This window comes from Aptenodytes patagonicus, chromosome 4 (genome assembly GCF_965638725.1).
Source record: "Aptenodytes patagonicus chromosome 4, bAptPat1.pri.cur, whole genome shotgun sequence".
In the NCBI taxonomy this organism is placed as follows: domain Eukaryota; kingdom Metazoa; phylum Chordata; class Aves; order Sphenisciformes; family Spheniscidae; genus Aptenodytes; species Aptenodytes patagonicus.
In genome coordinates this window covers 85967083-85992397 of record NC_134952.1, presented here as the reverse complement: position 1 = coordinate 85992397, position 25315 = coordinate 85967083, and positions in this window count along the sequence as shown.

Below are 25315 nucleotides of genomic sequence, written 5' to 3'. Positions count from 1 at the left end.
CAAACCACAGGAGAGCACTGAACCCAAACCTGAGCTCTTAGCTCAACAAGAAAAAAACCCCACAACTTCAGATAAAAACAAAGAGGTCACATTTTAGTGCCCACTGAGCAAACCAACATCCCGAGGGCTTCCCGTATGAGCTCAAAGTCACCTAGTCATGCTACACCAGTCAGAAAAACAGAAGTAGCAATGGCAGTGCCTTACCCATGGGTTAAAAGCTGTTCTAGTTTGTGGTACTCAGCAACTTATAATAAAGCCCTGCCTTTACTTACAAAATAGTTCAAGATGCACTCAGAACAAAGAACAAATGAAAATAATGCTGGCTACGATCCTGGAGTCAGAGAGGTCCTGGCTGGGATGCTGTGTTACACTTGCATCTTGCTTTGAAGAGGTGTTCGGTAACTCAGGGATAGGGTGCTTGTGAGCAACTCCCACGCACTAGCAGCTATGGCTCTACCGCCCAGCAGCACTTCAAAAACCCAGGAGGCCACAGCTCCTGCTTGCCTGGGGCTGCCTGCCCGTTGGGAGCACTCATGGCTGCGCTGCGGCAGGGGACAGCTGCCTCTGGTTCCTCAGTATCAGCCAGCCCTACCCCATGGATCTGTGCCACCAGCAGCAGGGGTGATGCTGCTGGTGCTAAGTGCGAGACACCAGAAAGGGCACCGCTACCGTGTTCTATCAGTAAAGCTAATACAGCTATAGAGGATAGAGACACCTCCTGCTATGAAGTATAGACTGCGGTACACATACTTAATGTCACCTGATACTTACGCTAGACAACCTGATCACTTTTCATGGGGATTCCCCGCATTGCGAAGTACTGTACAGTGGTCCTCTCTCTTTCTCCAAAGGGACTGGTGGCATTTCTATTTTGCCACCCTGCTGACACAGACATAAAAATTTTTTCTGCCTAGAGCAGGAATGAGACAGGAGAGTAAAACATTAAATACTACAGGAACTCTAGTTACATCCAATGCTATACCTTTCAGGTGGGGAACTTGCAAGTCTTTTCTCCAGCTTTCCTTTTAAAAAGACTTGATCTAACCAATTTCCTTCCCTAAGTAGATTTGGATATCAAAATCAATAAAATAAATGCAGCTCTGCTGCAGGCTTTGAAAGATTCCCTGATAACTGTTGCAACTGATGTAGAGTTGGTATTCCTCTTAAAAAAATACCATTTTTAATTTCTGCTTACATGATTAGGTCCTGAAGCATAGATACATTCAATCACCATCTTGGAGTACATCGTAAATCTCTGCTCAGTATTAGAGTAATAACAACAAAAAAAGAACCTAAAATGCTTTAGGCAGAACATTCCCATTTGCTGTGCTTCGAGTAAGGTTTGTCTTCCTACAGCGAGTGTCTTGGTTTACCCGAGGGTGCAGAAACAGGAGTAAGTTCCTCTCAGGCAAACTGGGCTGTGACTTAGTACCTGTCAGCTACGTTGGACTGAGTGCTCAGGTACCCTGCAACATCCCCCTTCATGGCCTGTCGCCTCTGGACTCCTCAAGCACCACAGATCTCTCCTCTTCCCCATCTCCCCCAGCTTTGCGATCCCATGCCCTAAAATCACTTTCAAAATTGAGCTAGTTAAATCGCTGGAAATTTCTGTGTGGGTGAATGGAAATCAATTTCACTCCAGTTTATGTCAAATATAGCTTAAATCACCAGGGGATCAGATTAAGTTACATCAGTACAAGACAGGTTTAAAATAAGCGTCCACAAGAATTTCTCTACCAGTGCAGTGGAATAGATTAAAATAAGTTTATACCAGCACTACTTGTCTGAATCACACGTTTCTGCCACTGATACTCGTACTCCTTCTGCAAGCTTATGACCGACAACAAGAACAGGGGGGGGATGCTCAGGATTTAGCTCCACTAAGTCTACAGAGAAGTGACCGTGCCAGGAGCACTGCCCTGTACCAGAGATCTGTGTCGCACAGCACTCTTTCCTCAGCCCCTTATCCCAGTTGCAAGTTTAGGGTACAATTTCCACTTCAGCTACTACTCTCTCCCCTGCCCCACACAGTCTGTGTTTCTAGATCTGTGCAGACAATGGCTCGAAAAGGTGGCCCAAGCCCTAAATGTAAGTCATGTCTGGATTGAATTCTTGACCTCTTGGTCTTTATGGCTCCAGGTTGTTTATTACAGGACACAAAACTTCCTTCTCTGGGGCTGAGAAGCTCAAAATTTATTCACAGTAGAAAATGGCTAAGCAAATACAATGGATGCTTAGGTGAAGTGCTGGAGGCTTACCACATGTGAAGGACAACATTTGTGCGCCATGTGCTCAGCTCTCAGACAAAGCAGCCAAATGCAGTAGGTGATGAGTCAGTGAAATACCCTTCTCCCACTTCTTTTACAATTGAATTATGATCACAGAAGGGCCTGTTGCGATAGGGCAAGGGGTAATGTTTTTAAACTAAAAGACTGTAGATTTAGATTGGACATAAGGAAGACATTTTTTACGCTGAGGGTGGTGAAACACTGGCCCAGATTTCCTGGAGAGGTGGTGGGTGCCCCATCCCTGGAAACATTCAAGGTCAGGTTGGACGGGGCTCTGAGCAACCTGATCTAGTTGAAGATGTCCCTGCCCAGGGCAGGGGGGTTGGACTAGATGACCTTTAAAGGTCACTTCCAACCCAAACCATTCTACGATTCTAAGATCGTCTGGTGAAAGTACAAATCCAAATTATACATAGCATTATATTGCACTGACTAAATAATACAGTGACTACTCCTTAAGCTTAGATTAACAGTGTGGTCAGGCAAAGAAATTACACAGCTTCAAAACTGCTCTACAAGTGTAAATGCCAACTGTTGCTTATATGGGCCAATGCTGTACAAAAAAGAGCTACATGCAATAGCTTACTCCAACCAGAAACTACGAGGCGAACTTACTAATGCAAGTGAAAGAAGAAAAGGCTTTAAAGAAAAGGACTGAAGTATAAAATCTGCCTATGTTGAGAGGAGTATACGACATTCATCTGACAGTTTTGCAGGTAACAAAAAGGTAAGTGGTTTGGAGGGGCTCTGGGGACCGCAGCACTTGGATGGTGGTTTTGAATAGAAGCTGTCGGGTAAGGATGCCTGGTGGCCCATGAGAAATTGTTTGATTTGACAGAGGGCCTCTCCTGAAATGCTTGGGAGGTGTTAAGTGAAGCAGAAGAAACACGTGGACAAAAATACACTGCATATTGGTTTGACTGTGAATGTAATTTGCAGTTTGGCCATATTAAAAGATCTTAGATGTTTGCTCATTGTGAAAACGTAGGTGTGCAAACTTGCTTAGAGGAAATACTGAATGCTAGCCTTAAATATTCACCTAAATCAAACTTCTAAATGATAAATGAACATTTAACATTCATAAATTAAGTCAGCACTGGAACCAAGGGATTCATTAAGAACAACAGAAACACAAACCTTGCCTCAAACAATTATCAGCCTAAACATAACTATTTAAAACCTTCTTCATACAATGTGTTGCATTATGATTAAGCACTGTGCTGGAAGCAGCCTTTCCTAAGTAGAGCCCATTCTTCTCTCTTCTCATCCATACACCATATTTCTTCCGCCACATCTGCCTTGTACATTTTCCCAACTAAAAATATTCATTTCAAGCAAATTTCATAACACTGCTGCACACTGTGTTCTCACATGATACAGAGAGCAGTGAAGTGCAGCTTTTATGAGGGCAATATAGCGCTGGATGCATTCCTGACTGGTTGGTTTTTAAGTTCATTACCTTTTCTTTCAGGTGACAAGAAGGTGTTTTGAATGGTGCGAACAAAATGTTTTTTCTCCAAATAAACACTCATCTGTTCCCAGCCTTATTTCTATTCCTATGTGTGTGTTACCAAGAAAATACATATTTAAAATATTGTTATAGCCGGGTTCACCAGGGGATGGCATTACCCCAGTGCTAAAAGTATTATTTTCTTAGCTCATGACGAAGCTTTTTACTGTTGCAAGATGAACTTTGACTCTGTGTTTTCTACCACAGTGCCTTTGGGGGAGCTGTCGCAGCAGCAGCAAGTCCCATTTCTGCTCAGCCGTTCTACCTAGACTCCATTTTCGAAACTGCATCGCTGACGGAGAAGCAGGCCTCAATGTCTGAGAGTAAGAGCAGCACCAACTGTAAACAGCTCTGATGCAAGGCTAACTTGCCAGGTGTAAATGGCACACAAGTGCACTAAGAAAATACCCACGGAAAGAAGCTGATCCCAGCAAGCTCAGTATCTTTCCACACCATGCTCCGCGCCACTGATTTTCTCTTGTGTTTTGATGCAGATGCAACCGTGCCTCTTCACAACTCGGGCTCAGCAGATACAGAGACACACAGGGACTGTGTGACTGACAGTGGGTGAACATGGATGTGGTATTCCACCTTGGTGTGGTTAGAAGCTGAGCCAATGCCCGCTAAGAGAAACAAGATGCCACTGGAGTTTGTGTGAGGCCTCTGCACGGATGAAGTGAAGAAAGCAGTAGCACAGTAACGTGAAGCTAATGAAAACAAAAGAACTGAGGAAAGCGGTCACCTATACAATGTCCAGTCAAATGACTCTTCAGCACAGACGACTGCCTGGAAAACACAACTCCACTAGGCTATGTGATGCTATAAGCACGCACGTCTGCAAGAGAAGGGCCCAACTCCCTGCCAAAATTTCTTTCATGAACCCAAACCGGTTTCTAGTTTCACACTGCAGCTTTAGCTATGTTTTTATAATAAGGTATCTCATCATTATGTTTCTCTCTAATCTATTATTGACCAGGCAACTCAGTTTCACACACTAGTTGCTCTACAATCATTCAATAACGACACTCTACCCCACAAAGACAAGAATAGAAACACTCTACAAAAAAATCTCTGCAGCATGGGAGAGGGCCATTGGGGAAACAGTCAGAAAAGCTCCTCTTTTATTCTCTTGGAAGATTCACTGAGATAAGCTGCTGCAGAGATTTTATTTTTCACTATTAACTGGACACTAAAGTGGAACACTGCATTTTCAAGCTTGCTTTTACACTATGCTACTAACAAGCTCACACATATTACAAGATATGCATAACAGTACAAAAAAGGTAGGGGAAGAAGATGACAATGGAGAGTTACCTAAATATTTGATTCTTCTCTACTTTAAGTTCAGGAATAGTCGCAGACACACAACCAGATGAAAAAACACCCCAAAACCTCCAGCCAGAAAATCAATGCTGACCTCTTCTCTGTCATACTCCCAGATCACAGCACTTAGCATCCTGCAAAACCCAGTTTTGTGCCCATGAAGGATGATGCTCATTTACTTGCAGTTACTGGTAACCTGAGAATGAAGGAATATGTGAAAGAGGAAGGGACTGGACAATAAAAATTGTGCCCTGTGCTTTGAAGATAGTAAGACCTGAGTTTAAACTGATCCCCTACAGAAGAGAATGGAGTGGCTGAAAGCCTTCTTGTTGAGCAAAACCCCATTCGGGTTGCTGCTCAACAAGAGGGCTAAGCTTTATCCTTTCAAGGCAAGAATCAGCATTTCCTGAGGTAGCCGTGCCTGACCATCACTATTCTGAGATGTCTTCAGCCTTGTGCCTAACCCCCAAAATCAGTATGTGCTTAAAATCAGGTACCTGCCTTTGCTGAACTTGCCCTGAAAGCAGGGGGAACTGGCTTCATTAGGACTGCAGTCTCACATCATGAGCAACGGGGCTAGAGCAGTGTCTGCGACAAGGCTATTTAAGCCACACCACACTGATCTGGCTCCTTCTGTGCGACAGCTGGCCAGTGCACATCACCAATGTATCCACAGAAGCACAAGCACCCCTCACAGCACCGTCAGTCATGTCCGAGGTGTGATGAGCAGAAGCGAGAGTCCTGCAGAGAATCACAGGTTTTTCGAGTTGTAATTCACACCCCAACAAATGCACGTGCTTGCAGCTTTGGGGCTCAGGAGGCGTACACGTAGGAGACCGAGTCAGGACACCACGATGACTACATTCATACTTGCTCCTTATGACTTCTGGAGAGCACGCTGAAGCAGACTGGTCCCCTTGTATCACCAACTGTCCTGTTACCACCCCTGAATGATAAATATATCAGGACTGTGACATTGACGGCTCTCCTTTGGCTGCAAGTCCCCTTCAAGGAGGAAGCCGTGCGAAACGGCGGGAGATGCTGACAGCATGATGTTTGAGCCAGCCAAGACGCCTGGGCTGCGGGAGATGGAGTTGGAAGGAGGGCAGACGAAGGCCCAGGCGCCACGCACGCATGAGCGGTGATCTGTGGGGTTCAGGCTGTCAGTTCCTGAAGGTCCATGGACTTGGCAGGCACCGTTCCCTGCCCCTTCTGTGCAGACAGAAAGGTAGGTGCCAAAAATGCTCCCCATCCTGGATGCATTTCAGATGGCGAGGGGAAGGTAAAGAGCTGGACTGCACCACAGCTTGTGAGCCACCGTGATTTTCTTCCGAGAATTCAGTCTGGTATCAGCTTACCCTATGGGAAGGAACTTGCTTATTAAAGTACCATCAAGTTTATAACCTCTTTTCAGCCATTTGACACTGATTTTTTCAACTAGGAGTTGGTAACAGCATAAAATGAGGGGTTTCTTAAGTGCCCTCCTCTTCACTCATTCTCCGGGCAATTCTGAGCTTATGCAAAATCTCTCTTTTGCTTTGTGTGCCGTGGGAAGGGGACTGTGGCACGGTGTGTGTGGAAACTGAAGAAGCAGCAGTATTACATTAGGCAATTCATAGTTACAGATTTTTTTTTTTCCTTCTTTTAAACTTTTCAAATTTTGAATGTAAAAAAAACCCAAAGAAACCTCCAAGTACCTTAACCAAAAACCGTATTTTCCTGCAACTCAATGTTTTGGTAATGAGACAGGTAGCTGAGCTTTTCTCCCCCCAAAGACTGCAATTTCCAATTTAGAAGTGATGATGCTTACAGTCCTTTAATGGTTTTCCTTTAATGGGACAGCTCTGAATATAAACAAAAATTATCAACAAGCTAGGTTTTCATTTATAAATATTATTCCAAGACACTTAGGCTTTGGTAGTCTGAAAAGTCAGTTGAAGGTCATCTGTAATTCCTAAATAAATATAAACAGAAATTACATACAATTTCACTTTTTAATGTGGACTTCAAAAGACAAGCATCATCTGTGTACTGATGAAATATACATCCATTCACTAATTATATATCATCCATCTCATAAGCTTTGGGGTACGGTGACTGTTTACAGGCTCACAAGTTCGTGTCTTTGGCATTTTTTCACTCACCTCATATGGTCTAATAAAGGGTTTTATCTCTACGTACAACTTCACACGGATTGCATTTGGCTCTACCCTAACAGTAACATACATTTTCATATTTTTGACATACCTCTCATAAAAACTATTCTATGTATTTTCCGAAGATGGCGAAACCATTACTTTGTGTGGCAAAAAACAGCCGCAGGGTTCCTCAATGAATCAATCTAGACTCCAGCAATGTGATCCACAAGGTACATGACCGCATTTCAATACCGCCTTCCCCTGCTCTGACTGGGGAAAGGAAAAAAGCCCTGCGGGTGCACAACCAACCTGCAGGCTGGTACCCTCCCTGCTTGTGAGGATGTGCCAGTGCTTGGGGGATAGGACCAGAAACGGCTGGTATCGGGCCGGTACGATGCACTGTGCACATCTGTTGCCCACAGGACTACACGGTTTCAATTTTTAATATCCGCAATTATTTCAACACAGAATGAAAGCCAGTGGTTTCCGTGACGCTGAAACCTCTGTCCACTGCTAGGCAATTCCTTTGTATTTGGTAGAGAAAAAGTGCAAAGTTCAGCTACTAGCTAAAAAGGTCGTGAAGAGAAACAACTCAAAACTTTATATAGACTTGTCCTACACACTGGACAGAAGCCAGCAGTGAAGAACCAGAAAGGTTTTAACAGTCTCCTGACTGCCTAAGAGAGACCTAGAGGAAAGGGCAAGAACGGAGACATCCAGAATTGCAGCCTATAATAAAGTCAAAAAGTAAATAACAAAGAGCTATGCAGTCAGACACAGACAGACTTACATCATTGAGGTACGTAGGCTAAAAGATGGCAAATGCTAGAAATTAAGACAGGTAAATGGAGAACACTGAATCTTGAGCAAAGAATAAGAAGAATTAAGATCTGCTAGAGTGAACAAATGCAGTGAGACATCAACAAGGAAGAGGTTTGGGAAGCATGGAGAAAATTTCCCCAAGCTACCGACACAAAGAGCATCTCTGCAGCGATGAAAACAAACAAGCGAAGTGCTATTATGAGCTGTTAGTCTAAACCAAAAGACAAGGGGAGTTACAGTTATGTACAGCACGACGCCCTTACTGCTCTTCGGCAATACTAACCATACTACGAGGCACTGGCTAACAGACATATCTGAGAACAGAAAGGCAACGGAACTAGTACAAGTGTGATGTATTAAAACTATAGGGCACCTCCATCAAATAAGCACAACTGTCTTCCTCATCACCCAAAAGCACAGGCATTTACTTTCTGTACCGTACAGTGTCTTTCACTTTTAATTGTATTTTTTCTTGGCTTTGGCATCACCAACTGCTACTCCATTTGACAGCTTTGCCTAACAATAGGCTGTACACAAATGTGCTAATTTCATAGGGTTTTAAGAAAAAAAATAAAAAAAAAAAATCCACACTTACTGTAATGTGGTTCTCAGCTGAAACGGACCTGAATCTAGCATCTTTTCCCCCACGGCCATCGCAAAAACACTTTTACATTACGGCAGTAACCAACCAGTCATATATTTCAGCAATCCTCCTCTCGGAAATTGCAGGAGACACCTTGTTCTCTGGAGGGGAATGTAAGGCTCTTAAAGATCCTATATCCTAATTAAGTGAATTGCTACTAAAACGCCCGAGAGGGGACAAGGCACTCTTGTCGCTTGTTTCCTGTTTAAGCAACACAATTCATGACAAAGAATATTTTTCGCTGCAAACGTCAAGATCGGGGAAGCTGTCTCCATCATTAGAAACTCTATTTTAAACCCCATCCCATGCAGGATGAGGGTCCCTGGCACCGGGAAGCAAGCTGGGCTCCTTAAAACAACATGGATCGCTCAGTGAATGTTATTGCCAATGTTATTGCCATCCAGATATAAATATGTACATGGACTATCATTTTCTTGTAACAAATGGTAAAAGCTATCCTGGTGACAGTGAGGCAGTGATGGAGAAAGGATGACTTTATCACCTACCCATGACTATGTTTCCCAAGCAACCTTCTCACCAATCCGGAGCTCTGTGCGATCATTAGTTCCTGCACATGGCAGCAATGAAATTGTCCCTTAAAGTAAATCATTCAAGGATTTTTATAATCTGAAATAAAATTTTCTAATATTTTTTTCCTAAGTTTTCCAGGTTTAAGGTTTTAATCTTTTATTATTTATTGTACGGCAGTTGTGAAGGGCATGATGAGAAGCCCTGCGTAAATAGTTGTCATTGGAAGATCGGTGCGTGACAATGCTGCATTTAAGAAATTAATGATTTCCCTTCTTTTTCTTATTACTGCCATGTTCTGTCTGAGGGTGTTCAAATACAACAACAACAACAAAGTAAAAATAAAACAAAACAAACTAAAGCTGCACTTAGGCTTCTGTGTGTTTTTGTACCTTGTCGCTGAAGTTGCTGATAAATATTCTTTAGAAATGGTACTGAAGGAGGAGAACAGCATATACATTTTCTTTTCTTCCTTCACAGTCAGAGCATCAAATTCGAAAGATGACAATTTTCTACTGTTTGAGATGCAGAGTATTCCTATATTTTTGTACTCTCTAGGATTTATTGCTCTTTTTAACTACTACAAACGCAATTTAACCTTTGCTATCTTTACCTCTGGTGATTTTTTTTACCCCACCAGAGCCTGAATTACATGCTAATCATAGCAAAATACTGGACATTCTCTTAACTGTGGGCTTAAAAATAATCCTCTTTCAATAGAAAAAGACGTAAAACATCTCATTAGACCAATAGCACTACCAGGCACAATCCATCCTAGAGTATAAGAAAATTTATGCTATGCATCATTTCTTTTTACCTAAATTCTCTGACACCTGGAACTCAGAGATGGAATATTTTGGTGCAAGTTCATTGCTAAATTGACAGTCATATAGCTCCAGTACTTACTTTCCAGGCTTCATCCTGCTCAAATCAACAACAAGACTAGGGTAGGAGTAAGGTCAAAGCTGCATACAGAGGTCTTCTCCTAAGCTACTGAAGCACCTGACAGTTGTATTAAGGGTATGATTAAGAGATATCAGATCAGGCCCTTTATTTCTATGTATCACATTTTTATTCTTCATGTATCCCTACTTGTCCAATATTTCATATGAGATGCGTCAAATCACTAAGGTATGTGTCCGGGATGGATCGCAGCAGAGTCTCCACAAAGCTTTCCTCAATGTGCAGGACCAGCATCTATCCAGGCAGCCACAGAGCAGAATCCACCTGGGTGAGCACAGCGCTCTGGGACCGGACACCACAAGCAGCCCTGCATCGCCCAGGCGTCACTAGGCACTGTCCTTTTTCTGACCGCAAACTCATTTCTAATATTACAGACCATCACTTATGGTCGGTACGATGAGAAGTGCTGGTATGGAAATGAAGTGGGAGCAGACCGTCTGACTTCTGCAAAGAAAACTTAAGGAAGGGAAGCCACAGAAACTACACAGCCACTGACAGGGTAAGCGCTTAGAGATACTGGAGGTGGCAGAGAATAAATCCCAGCCCCACAGATGTTGCTTACTCACCCAACACCATAGAGGACAGAAGCTTTCCTTATTAGACCTAACACTCAACACCATACAATCATAGAATCATTAAGGTTGGAAGAGTACTCTAAGATCATCGAGTCCAACCGTCAACTCAACACCACCATGCCCACTAAACCATGTCCCTAAGCGCCTCATCTACACGTCTTTTAAATACCTCCAGGGATGGGGACTCAACCACTTCCCTGGGCAGCCTGGTCCAATGTTTAACCACCACGTAGGACAGAGGCTCTCCTTACTAGACCTACTTGTACTTGATTTTAAAAAGCAAGTATAATACATTTGGGGCTCAATCATGTAAAAAAAATTACAAGAGTAACGTGCTTCTTAGAAGCAGCTCACATGACTGAGAGCTTGCAGGATCCAATCTACAGTGGCTTTTAAATCCTTCTGAACAAACTTCCATCCTCAGACGAAGGCATCTGAGGCTCCTCCTCACGCTTCACTGTTCTACGTCCTTCACATCTTTTTTATCTGCTTGACTGTATGTCCTACATTAGGACCAAATCCATACAGTAGTAAGGACATATAATTCATCCCAAATGATCAAGGATAATTATATGCTTAAAGAGCAATATGCAGAGATTCTCCTACAGACAATTAAGGAGAAAACTCACAGTTCACCCATGTGGGAAGTTAGCCAGGAAGTGCAGACATACTTTGGGAATTCATCCATTATTTATAATCTGCAGTGTCTTGTCAAAAACCCTAAATGAAAAGTTAAAGCTTTAACACATTCTCTAGCATACTGCTGGGCCATCACCTCCCATTAGTTTTTAAGTAACACTCCCATTGGGCCAGATTCATCAGAAGGTTTCCTGGCACCTGCTTAAACTTGCTGGACCTCAGTGCAGAGTCAGCTCAAGGAAGCTCAAAATCGGCCACCGTCACTGCCCCTACCCTGGGATTCTGCTAGATGTGTGCGAATGCGGCTTCGCATCCTGGTGTGAGCCAGGGGGTCAGCCCCAAACCAGCACACCTCTGACGTCCCAGCGGGACTTTCCCCACCAGCTATGAGGGTGGGCTTATACAAGTGCTCCAGGTCTCATCCTTGCAGTAAGTTTACCACTGCTGTGCGTAGACAATGTCAAATGTGGGAGCAGTCGATGGCAAGACGGCTGCTTACGGGCCAGAACTAAGTCACAGTCTTACGCACCCGTCTGAATTGGGGACTCTCCAATCCATATACTACAGGTGACAAAATAATGCCGTGTATTGTTGGTACTGTAACGCTGCCATTTGTTTCCTCTTGGAAACAACCTCCCATTTGATTTCCCCTTTGCATTAAAAACGTAAAATAACACCGGGGTACCATTTCCACTGTAGAAGGATCCTACAGTATTTCAATTAAAATAGCTCATCTTTAGACCCATTTTTTTCCTGGACACCCCTACACTTCCATTCACAGCTGAGGCACAAAACCCAATTAGTTATTAATTGAGGCATGTTAAAATTCATTAACTCTGCTTGTGAAGCTTAAGCTATAATTAACTGTCTTCCCAGGCTTTTGTTCTTTAATCTCCAGGTAGAAGGTCCCATTGTTAGTAAGAAAGATAACGCATAATCCTACCATCTTTCTTGCGGGTAGATAGCTTAGTTCTGGTGGTGGCAATGTGACATTAACCCCAGCGGGGACTTCACATGTTAATGCTGTCCTGTCAGCTATTGACTAATCCTGTGCCATGTGTGAATTGGAGCATATTTTGAAAGAATGGGAGCATAAAAAAACCTGATGAAAATATTTTGAAAAAGGTCATTTTCAACAAGCTCTATGTCCTGCTACAGAACATGCATAGCAGTCTCATTACTACACACAAATCTTGCCTTCCAGCTTCGCCTCTGCAAGAATTTTCATTTTAAAGAGCTACTAAAAAAGCAGCTCAAGGCAAATTCTTGTTTCACATACGGAACAGCATGAAGCCAACCTTTATTTTAAAGCAAAATGAACGCAGAAATTAACTTACATGTCAAGTTGCAAGGCTTACCACGGCAGCTCTTGCTCTGGCATTTACATACACTTCTGCTACATCTCCACTCACTATATGGATGCCCAGGCTTGCGAAGAAAGCAGCTGAAATCTAACCTACATAAAAACTGGCTCTTCCCAAATGGAGCTGCTTTTGGGGTGGAATTTCAAGAACAGTTCAGTGGAAGCTACTTCCTGCTTCTAGTACGAACCGCCTTTGGCGGAACAGAAATATTTTGGCTTTAAACCTGGCAATGGTGGATTCTGTATCAATAAGCAACATCACTAAGAGGAGAACACGAGGAAACAGTAATTGAAAAGGAAAAGGGGATGTCTTGTGCTGGATGTTTTGTTGAAGCGCTGACTTATGAGTCATGGTATTGGTGCTATGAATAAGCAAACAATAAAGTAAAGGCAAAGGGGGAAGCAGAAGAGATAGAAAACAAGCTGCTTTTTGGGGTGGGTATTTTTTCCAAGCTCAGCCATCACTCATTTATTCCATGCACTGCACTTTTGCAGTAATAACCAAGATGCTCTGTGCATCGGAAGGACTGTTCACACCAGGAGTAACGAGCAGGTAGAGGCATTGCCTGTACTCAGGGAGAGGTGGGAGGCTCTGCCTTGGGTTTTGGGCCTGCAGCATTTCTCCAGATTTGGGAGGGCAGCTGTAAATTTATTTTCTAAATGTTACAAGCTACAGTTCATAAAGTCCATGAGTTCCACAGCATCAGGGCACTCCTCTCCCCGCAACGTCTGCAGCACCTGGTATGGCAAACCAGGGTGGGGGAAAAGGTGGCAGCAAGGCTGCCCTGAATTTAAAGAGTGCTGCACTCCTGTCCAAAGTATCACCTGCTCCAGAGCCCCATGGCTTTCCTGGGGTTAGGAAGGGGACAGCCTTAAGGTCCCCATCCTTCCCTCGAGACTCATGCTGCCCAGTGATGCCAACAGCTGATTTGCCTCACCACAAAGAGAGGTTCCTATGGAGCCAGGGACAGCCAGGGGACGGGGCAGGTCAGAACAGGAGGCAACGGAGCCGGGACTCTGTTTCCACTCCTTCCCCCACCCCCGCCTCGTTTCTGCAATGTGCCAGCCTACACATTGGAGCTGGCACAGAGGGAAGGCAGTCGGTGCCAGAAAACAAGTCTGGTGCAGATTATTTCCCTGCTGGAGCAATGAGAAAGCCATAGAGACTCTGGGAGTCACAATTCGGTTGCTAACCCCATTCCTGCTGCAAGACAATCGCGCACTGCTGCTTACAGGGGCTGGACTATCTGTAGGCCCTCATCCAGCCCACAGTGCCGAAAGCAGCACCGCTGCAGTGAAACAACTGATTTTCTCAGACTCTAGCAAAGCTTTTAGGGTGGTATGAGTATCTGTATGAGCTGCATGGGCTCATCCAGTGGCAAGTGCATTCCAGGTACCGGTCTGGAGACATCTGGGGTAAGAACCATTTTCTGCTTCCACAGCCAGAAACAGCAGCAGCAAAGGAAAATGAAACTGGAAATCAGAGAACAGTCAAAACACAATCCAATTTTTGCAGTACCCTCTGTGTGTACTATGATTTGCGACACTCTTCTGCTTCACAGAACACGTGGACACTTTGCGTCTATCCACACAGATGTGCCTTTAAATAGGTGATCTGCACCTCTGTCTTGATATGGCATCAACCACTGCAAATCTGCATTTGAGGTTTTGCATCTGTAAGTACGCTAGTCCACGGAGCCAGCTCCATCAGACATACAGGCTGAACAGTACGCTTCTCCCTTCCTTTCTCTCTCCAGGGCTGACTAGTCTGTGCCATGGATCTCTGGATCCATGGGAAGACATTTTGCCCACTGGTTGTCTCCAGAGGGCAAAAGCTCAAGCAACAGCCTCAGAGCCCGTGGAAGTGCTGTCTGAAAAGCACCGTTTGGACCTGGACTTATCTGTCAGGCAGGCAGAGCCAGCGTGGTGCATTGGTTACTCATCTTGCCAACTGACTTAGCAGCAGCACTGATGAATTCATTTCTCTGTGTTGAGGAGACAGGGAAGCAAACAGGGCTTTTGTGAAAGCCCAGAAAAAAAATTGCAGTGACCTTGCACAATTTTTCACATGCCTCTGTATCAATCACACACGTCCTGTCCTCATAAGCTGGAAAAGTAGCTCTAATACTAATATTGATGATGCTGTCAAGCCTTCACAATAGGTGCCTGACAGCACCATGTAAGCCAGAGATACGGATAGTTCGGGCAATCAAGAGCGCAAGGAGAGTCTCATGTGGAAACCGCCATGCAGTACAAGTACAGAAGAGACTGCAAAAAGCTTCTTCCTTCCTTTTTCTAATCCTGTAAGGATTAATGCTTAAGGGAGTTACCTACCTCACACTCTGCTAGAAAGACGCTTATTTTCACAAGAGAAGACCAAAACAATTAAGCCCTGTTTCTGCCAAGGAGCATCTAGGGTAGAGAATTCGCAGCGCTCTGTTGTGAGAAGCAGCTGAACAGAAAGCAGAAGATGATAACAATCGTATTGCACTTCCACCTTTGAGTATGAGAACATTGTGTTGAATTTGCTTGCCGTTGCTGGGTTTTCCTCATATGGGTCTTTAAGCTAAAAGATCACCTCATCAAGAAGCCTGTGTCTGCTCTAAATCCAGGTGGCTTCATTACTCTATCAAAATATTAATAGCCATGTTATAAGATCAACATTTGTTTAGCCAAAAGCAATGAATAATGCAAACAGCACTGCCTAAAATCATTATTATTTTATTTAGATCAGAGGCTGAGAGCCACCCTCTGATCCTGTGCCAAAACTGAAAGAAAATGAAGTGCATTTAGAGCTGGTGAAACGTAATGGATACAAAGGCACAGAGAATGAACTGCTTCATTTATCAACAAAATACAGAAAGTCAACAGCAGCACCACATTCCCCAAACGACACCTGCCAAATACACCAGTTTTATCTTTCATGTCACCTTTGGAGCCTGTGTACCGCAGAAGCTGAAGAATGCTTGTTTCTAGAAGAAAGAAGTTTTCTGGTTTGCTTCTTTCTGAAAGCAGTGACCCAAAAACTCTATCATTAGTAACAATAATTAAAAGGTGCCATAAGAGGGAGTGTATGGATGATTGCCACTAAAAGGAACATTCTCATTAATTTATTACAGATTTTTAGTTTGGCTTCATTAGGACATGTCTGTTGAAGGCCATTTAGGACTCTGGGGATATTCCTGTACTTCAGGCTCCCCCAGCGCTGTCGGGAAGAAGGAAGGCAAGGAAGATCTGTTGGCTGGCATACAGTTTTGCCTGTGTAGCCAGGGAAGTTACCATTTTCATAGAGTCATAGAATAGTTTGGGCTGGAAGGGACCTCTAAAGGTCATCTAGTCCCACCCCCCTGCCATGGGCAGGGACATCTTCAACTAGATCAGGTTGCTCAGAGCCCCGTCCAACCTGACCTTGAACGTTTCCAGGGATGGGGCATCCACCACCTCTCTGGGAAAACTGTGCCAGTGTTTCACCACCCTCAGCATAAAAAATTTCTTCCTTATATCTAGTCTAAATCTACCCCCCTTTAGTTTAAAGCCATTCCCCCTTGTCCTGTCACAACAGGCCCTGCTAAAAAGTCTGCTGCCATCTAGGCTGCAATAAGGTCTCCCCGAAGCCTTCTCTTCTCCAGGCTGAACAACCCCAACTCTCTCAGCCTTTCTTCATAGCAGAGGTGTTCCATCCCCCTCATCATTTTCCTGGCCCTCTTCTGGACCCGCTCCAACAGGTCCGTGTCTTCCTTATGCTGAGGGCTCCAGACCTGGACGCAGTGCTCCAGGTGGGGTCTCACCAGAGCAGAACAGAGGGGCAGAATCCCCTCCCTCGACCTGCTGGCCACGCTGCTTTGGATGCAGCCCAGGATACGGTTGGCCTTCTGGGCTGCGAGCGCACATTGCCGGCTCCTGTCCAGCTTCTCATCCACCAGCACCCCCAAGTCCTTCTCGGCAGGGCTGCTCTCAATCCCTTCATCCCCCAGCCTGTATCGATACCGGGGGTTGCCCCGACCCAGGGGCAGGACCTTGCACTTGGCCTTGTTAAACCTCATGAGGTTCACACGGGCCCACTTCTCCAGCTTGTCCAGCTCCCTCTGGATGGCATCCCGTCCCTCTGGCGTGTCGACAGCACCACCCAGCTTGGTGTCACCTGCAAACTTGCTGAGGGTGCACTCGATCCCACTGTCTGTGTCATCGATGAAGATATTAAACAGTACCGGTCCCAATACGCACCCCCGCGGGACGCCACTCGTCACCAGTCTCCATCTGGACATTGAGCCGTTGACCGCTACCCTCTGGATGCGACCATCTGACCGACTCCTCACCCACCGGACAGGCCACCCGTCAAATCCATACCTCTCCAGTTTAGAGAGAAGGATGTTGTCGGGGACCGTGTCAAAGGCCTTACAGAGGTCCAGACAGACGACATCTGTAGCCCTTCCCGTGTCCGCTGATATAGTCGCTCCATCAGAGAAGGCCACTAGGTTAGGCAGGCAGGACTCGCCCTCGGTGAAGCCACGCTGGCTGTCTCGAATCACCTCCCTGTCCTCCATGTGCCTTAGCAGAGCTTCCAGGAGGATCTGTTCTGCGATCTTCCCAGGCACAGAGGTGAGACTGACTGGCCTGTAGTTCCCCGGGTCTCCCTTTTTTCCCCTTTTTAAAAAGGGGGGTTATGCTTCCCCTTCTCCAGTCAGTGGGAACCTCACCGCACTGCCACGACTTCTCAAATACGAGGGATAGTGGCTTAGCAACTTCATCCGCCAGTTCCTTCAGGACCCGCAGATGGATCTCATCGGGTCCCGTGGACTTGGGCACCTTCAGGTGCCTTAGATGGTCTCGAACCTGGTGTTCTCCCACAGCGGGCGGCTCCTCGTTCTCCCAGTCCCCGCCTTTGCCTTCTGTGGCTTGGGCGGTGAGGCTCGAGCACTCGTCGGTGAAGACCGAGGCAAAAAAGTCATTGAGTACCTCCGCCTTCTCCGTGTCCCGGGTAACCAGGTCTCCCGTTTTGGAGCGCTTGCTGTGTGCCCTCCTTGCCGCCCTAAGGATCTTGAACTCCACCATTTCGTGGTCACCGCAGCCCAGGCTGCCCTTGAGCTTCACATTCCCCACCAGCCCCTCCCTGCTGGTGAGAACAAGGTCCAGCATAGCGCCTCTCCTTGTTGGCTCCTCTACCACTTGGAGAAGGAAGTTATCATGGACGCGTTCCAGGAACCTCCCGGATTGCTTATGCCCTGCCATGTTGTCCCTCCAACAGATGTCGGGGTGGTTGAAGTCCCCCATGATGACCAGGGCTTGTGAGTGTGAGGCTGCTCCTATCTGTCTACAGAGGGCCTCATCCGCTCGGTCTTCCTGGTCGGGTGGCCTGTACCAGACCCCCACCATAATGTCACCTGTCCCTGCCTTCCCTTTAATCCTGACCCACAAGCTCTCGGTCGGCTCCTCATCCATCCCCAGGCAGAGCTCCAGGCGCTCCAGCTGGTCACTGACATAGAGGGCGACACCCCCTCCTCGCCTCCCCTGCCTGTCCTTCCTAAAGAGCCTGTATCCCTCCATCCCAACACTCCAACCATAGGAGCCATCCCACCACGCCTCCATGATGCCAATAAGGTCATAGCCCTGCAGGCGTGCACACGTCTCTAACTCCTCTTGTTTATTCCCCATGCTACGTGCGTTTGCATAGAGGCATTTAGGTTGGGCCCCCAATGAAGCTGTCTTACTGGCTGGAGTTCCTTTGTGCTGCTCTTCAGGCGCTCTCCTGCTGACCTGTGTTCCTTCTCCACGCTCTGGGCATCTATTGCTGGCCCTGGCATCAAACTGGTAGGAGTGGGATGGATTGAGGGTCCCCTCGCCCGGCATCTCTAGTTTAAAGCCCTCTTCCCCAGCTTGGCAAGCCTATGACCGACGATGCTCTTCCCCTCCTCTGACAGATGGACCCCATCGGCCCCCAGTAGACCAGGTTCCTTAAAGCGAGTCCCGTGGTCTAAGTAGCCAAACCCCTGGCTGTGGCACCAGTCCCGTAACCATTTGTTGACTCGCCAGATTCGACTGGCCCTTTCAAACCCCTTCCCTTTGACCGGCAGGATTGATGAAAAAACTACCTGCGCTCCCCAGTCCCTTACCGCCGCTCCCAGGGCTCTGTAGTCCTTCCTGATAGTCCTCAGACTGCTCCCGGCTGTGTCACTGCTGCCCACATTTTGTCAGTCTTCTAGCCAAGAAAAAGCACCCTCTTGAAATCAGGGACCTGACCGATCGTGCAGCCGTTCCAACAATGTCCTTCTGACACTTCCAGTCTCACAAACACACCAGTGTGGCCCCGAAGAGGAGCAACACATCGGGCTGTCTCAATAGCAACCTTCTTTCCATGGCATTTGGGCACCTCACTCCCTCAAACATTTTTTGAGAAACTGGTTTCACTGAATGTTTTTCATAAAAACACCCAAAGTTTGCTCTTAAACATAGCTTTTTAACTGGGACACAGCAGCCCTACAAATAAATGTTAACTAATGATGAGCACTTGGGAGGAGTCCCTTGTTAGACAATACCACCTATAAAGCAGAGTTAACTAATAATTAACAAACCTAGCAGATAACTAAGTATGCAGCCCTCTCTAATGGAGCAGAAGACAGGGAAATATTAAAGAAGTACTAACAGCTGGCTTGTTAATACTCTGAGAGCCAGTATCTTACATAAGACACAAATGGGAAGGCAGAATTGTAATTAAAGTCTATTTTAAGATCAACAGAAAAAACCCATCATGAATCATATCTTTTATTATACATGTATTTTGCAACTATTGGTCTACCCGATTTCCCTTGTTGCCCCCTGCCCTTGTCCAGGACAGATCCATCAGCACACTGAGAAAAGAAACACCCCGGGCATGCTGCTGAGCTCCTGTCATGGTGTTTCAGCAGAGGGTATATTAATTTAAGAGGAAAAGGCCCTCAGAAAGCACCTGTGCACAGGGAAGCTTTTCAACAGATGTGGGCTGTGGACTCACCACACTAAGCAGAGCAGGTAACACGAGCATTCTTCCACCATCCTCACAAAGACCATTAGCTGAGACCATCAGCTGCTAATTTTTCACAGCTATGGAGTAGCCAGAGTGCACAGCGAGTGCTTGAGAATGAGAAGCAAGGCCAAGTCCTGCAAAAGCGAGACACAGGCCGCCAGCTGAAGGCATTGTGGGCGACTTGCAGCCTCCTGCAGTCACTGGAGGATTCGGCTTTAGTAAACAACGTCCTAGTACTATCGCGTTAGAAGAAATAAAAGCAGTTTTCAACTAAGTTGTTCTTACTTACAATGAACTTTCAGGAATGCTTTGAGGCGTGTGCCTCAAAGGAAGAAGTCTGTGATTTTATTTCACAAAACACATCATCTGTGAATTGCCTCTGCTTTCATTTTTACGAGCAGCAGGCTTTGTTCCTATGTACACTTTTCTTCTAATTGCAGTCAGAAAGAAAAGGCTCAGGTCTTTCATCACATACCATCCAGAGTGAGTTATCAGGGTTAATTCCACCCTGGATGGTAAAAGCAAATTAATCTAGGCTGATAAAGCATGAGCCTTTAGTTGCCAGGAATCCGCTAAAGCCCCAATCTGCAGAGATTTATTCCTGCACTTCATTTCAAGAACACAGCCAGCCTGCCTGCCTCCAACCCAGCACAACTTCACTGCATGCGTGTATATATTTATTTTCTCAACTGAAACATGAATAAAGAATTTGCTACCTGCTGCTAACACTTAACATGCACCTAAGAAGCTTATGCAGTAAGGAATCTTTAGTTAAAGTAACATCTAATGCATGCATTCGTATTTCACCAAAGTAAAACCGAAAGTGCCACCAATCTTTCAAGTGAGTGCAAATCACCAATGTTTTGAAAAGCAAAGTAAACAGAGAGAAGAATCACATTTTCTAGATTATTGCATGTCTAGAATATTCTACTTCACCCAGAAACTATTTTTATAGCATGATTCTTTTCATACTCAAAGGTTTTTTCATTATCAGACCAAAAATGTTGGGTTAGTCAGAAAGGTAGGACAAAACTTTGAGGAAAGACAGATCATTTCTCCAGCCATGGTTTAACTGAAGCGTCCTGTGCAGTCACTAGCAGCCGCGCATGGCAAGTCATTGCTACGTTACTGATGTGTTTATGGAAGTGTGTTCGGATGAGCTAATTTAAAGCTCTGGGGTGCAGTATCTACCTACTCGCAGACCTGATGCTAGCAAACACACGGAGCCCAGGACATCCGATTTGAAGCACAGGCTAAATATATTTGTGGAAGTAAGCGGGGTCCTGATATTGCTAGTTTCCCCGTAGAGCAAAGAAAGAAATATCACACCTCTCCCGAAATGCTTATCTGACCCTTGCTAAAGAAAAGATCTGAAGCAAGAGAAAAAGTTACGAGAAGTGCTCTATACACGAACACCCTAAGACACATACATCAGATTCAAGAGCACTCCTTCTCCTTAAGAAAATAAAAGCCTAGTATTTCTGCCCTAGGCAAGGAGAAGTTGTCAGCATCTGTAGGATTCCTCAACTCATTTGTGCCTTAAAAGGCTAACCCCCTAATTGACAGCACAACAGTTCTTCCTTCCACCACAACCTCTTGGGCATGCCGAACCGCCTTACTGACATGAGCCCTGCTGCAGGTTGGGTGCCGACAGTGAGGATTCGCCAAGGAGCGAGATAACCCACCACAGTCCGGCCCTGCCCTGCCCGAGGCAGCTGCCAGCTGATGGAGGAAGCCAACGCTGCCAGCCCGGGCTTGCGGCAAACAGCTCTGGCAATTGGACACCTGTAGCTCCAAGACCAGGGAAAGAAATTCATGGTTTATGACTGGGATCTAAAGCAAATTTTATTGGAAGCTTTTATGTTTGTAGGTTTGAGTAGTTTTTATAGAGAGGAGTTCTGAAAACTGCCATAAAATTTTGCCTTGGGGGTTATGATTACATTTGTATCTTTCCCAAACTTATATAAATAAAGACGACAGTTTTTACTGTAGAAGCTTAAAAGGTTAGAGTGGTATTTGGTCTGTGATGAACCTTTTATAGATATGATGTTGTAAGAATTTATTCTTAAATATCAATAAAAAAATACAACTTGACATTTCTTGATAAAGCAATGGTGATTAGGAAAAGAGCTGTTGAAGAGGTGCTGGCATCGCTAGTGGCTTCCTTCCTGCTAAAATAATGGAAACCATTAACTAATTTCCATTCTATCAGAGGAGAAACATTCTTTCTATGGACGATGCTTTGTGGTGTCCTAATATTTGATGTGAGATTCACCACACCTGATTTTGGTGGTGACTTGATACAACCCCCCTTTATGAGTGACTGGCACGTCATAAAATCATACCTTTATAATTATGCTTTATGCTTTTGTAAAGAGGAAATGAGAAACGATATCTGGTTTTTATGTAGCACATACCAGGCTAAAAACATGGAAGGACTCCATCCATGCCTTTAGCCCCATTACAGTTTTTTTTATTAAGAGACTGGTTTACCAAAACGCTCTAAACACAGCCGGTGTCCTACCAGCCCACCTCCTGGGGCCACCCTCCAGCCCAGACTGCTCTCTGCTCCGGGCAGGGCCATCTGAATCCCCTTTATTGCCCAACTTCCCATTTCATGCTCGAGTATTTCAAATCAGGCTTGCTGCTCAAGCACAGCGTGCCTCAAGCTATGCTTTCTCCAAGACTGTACTTGCCTGTTCCAGCTCCTGCCTCATTGCTTTTGGAGCACCCACCTCCCAGCAGCAGCAGAGCCAAGGTACAGGCAGGCACCCTGCAGTGACCATGCACCGACACCCAATGCTGCTCTCAGAGTTCTCAGCAAGGCAGCCAGAGCTGAAGCGTCAACATCTTCCTGGGCTCTCTGAGAGGGGCAGCATTTTTGTGCACTGTGCAAAACCTGCACCTCTTGGCTCTTCACCTGCTGGGCAGCTTCTCCTTTAGAGAAAATCCCCATTTACAGGCATGGCTCTTGCCTCGTTAGCAGAGGGGGAGCAGCTGAACCCAGGAACCAGACTCATGCGGAGCCTATCCTGCCCTGTAGCACCCACCCTGCTTTTCCTTTGGAGAATAAAGATACAGCAGCATGCTGACAGGCTGCATCTCCTGCTGAGTGTGGCTGCTGGCATCACAGCCTGGCCGGCGTGCCCAGGGGACAGGCATGCCCTGCCAACAGCAGTGACTTTCCTGCACTCTGCACAGCACAGCTCTGAAATCTCAGTAACCAGTGTTGCTCTTGCTTGGGTGCACGTAGCCCTGGTTTCTTACTGATGCTTTTTAACAGCCTGTTGTCAGGTTGTACGTCTGCCCTATGCCTGCCCTTTGCCCAACGTTGAGTTTAGCTGAAGTCCTTACCTGTACAATAACCCTGTGTGACTCAGGGGACCATTTAAGAATTAGCACCTTTGTAACAGCAACAGGTCTTTCCAAAGAGACATTTAAAAACATGTCATTTTCTAGACACCGTACCCACCCAAAATTTTCAGAAACTGTAACAGTGGATCAGGGTGTGGGCTCAAAGTTTCTCCTGTATCACAAGGATGTTCCGTTCCTCACAGGAGAAGGTAGTCTTGTGGAAAGGGAAGAAGTCAGGAGCTGCAGAGCTTGATGCCTCTCTGGTGCCTCTAAAAAAGCCACCGGGCTCTGAGCTTCTGCTGGTTCCTGTGTACCTTTTCCTGCAATCCTCCTCCCTTTCTCTCATCTCCCTCTCCCCGTACATACAAACATGCCCATAACCAATTCCTCCCCAAAGTTCAGCAGTGACAGGAACGCAAAAGCAAATACTCCCAGTTCCAGGAGCACTTTGTACTTGTTAAAACGGGCATCGCAACTTGTCTCAGGGGAGTAAAGCAAACTACCGTGGCAGGGCTCTTCATCAGGATTAATACACTTATTTTGCAAACATGGAACAGTCTGTTTACAAAGTGAACGCTTGAACACTAGAAACGAGGACTATTGTACCCGCTCTCTCTCCTCAAGCACAACCACAGTAGGATTTTAAATTTCAATTAAAAATGGTGATAATCTTACTTGTTGCAGATAGGATGACTAATTAGTGAGGACAACTCCCTCAAAGCATTCAGTGTAAGCAGTTCTCAGTCTGAGCGCAGTGAGTGGCACAGTGCGGCTCTGAGCACTGCATTAGCACAGGCACACCCCCTACTCATCCGAGCACCCTGTGAATGTGTTCCAGAGAAAGCATGCTGATTAAGCCCTGCTTAAGGCCTTTATGAAGTTACGTGGTCTTGACCACGCATCTGAATGAAGCCTTTTGCCCACAAATATGTTAACGGAAAACAAACTGGACATCTTCATTCAAAAATTATGCATAGTAAGACAAGTATTCACAATGAATTAGTGCTCTGCAAAATTGGCAACAGACACAAAGTAAAATGAAAATTAGAGTATCCAAAAGGAAACAGAACATCAAAAGCACATGGTGGGGCAGAAAAAAAGCCGCTTTGTTTATGTTTTTTCATCTCCCTCTCTCTTACCTTAATTTCCTCAGTCGAATGCCGCTCAAAACAGAATCGCATGCATGTTCTGGCCACCAGAAAAACGTGGATTTCACAGAACGCCATTTGGAATCACAGTATTTGCATCTGTTTGCAGTACTTTATTCAGGGTTAATGTGTTTTTTAATAATTACCCTGTCACCTGACACAAAGTTCCCTGGTAAGAAAGATTTGAGTATCTCTTACCTTTCAGTCTTCACCTCCTATTTTGCCTCACGACTGTACACCTGGGTGGTAACTTCATGGCTGCACTGGGTCATTGGAGATACAGCTGTACTGCAGCTTCCAGCGCAGAGAAGACAGCTGGTCCATGAGGCACTGTAATAGCCCTGCAAAATAAATGTGCAGGGTTGAACCAAGCCACAGTAAAATGCTCAAACATTTCATGATCAGAAATTTGCCATTCTATGAGAAATGTAACTATACTTTAACCTTTTGTACTAATTAGAATAGTAAGTTTTGAGCCATTGCGGGCAGCATGAAAACTCTCTTCTCACAATTCCAGTAGCATCCCTCCTTTTGCCACCACCTCTCCATCCCTTACGCCACGTCTTCTCAGAAAGGAAGCCCTTGAAAAGCGAGCCCATCCACTGCTGTGTATTTGCAGAGTGCCTGCTCTCATAGGGCCTCCAGGCACTATGCTAATACAACTAATAAATAACAGGACATGTTATGACCAGCGCCTGGCTTTCAAGCAATTAATTAACATTCAAATTCTACAAAACACTTCAGCATATGCCCAAGCCCCACTGATACCTAAGTTAAACATTTGCTGAAGCACTTGGTCAAATAATAAAGATTCCCTGAAAGCTTTACTTTAGTTGCATCCATAAGCAGGCTTAATAGAGAAAGCTAGTGGACAGGTACCCTTTAAATACTATCACACGGCCACCTGGAAAATCAGTTACTTTACAGCAATTAAAAATTAAAGACACTTTATAAGAGCAAATTCATTATTATTTTTTCTCTCTTTCCCTCAGGAGGAACCCAGGTCTTACTAAAGCTGGGA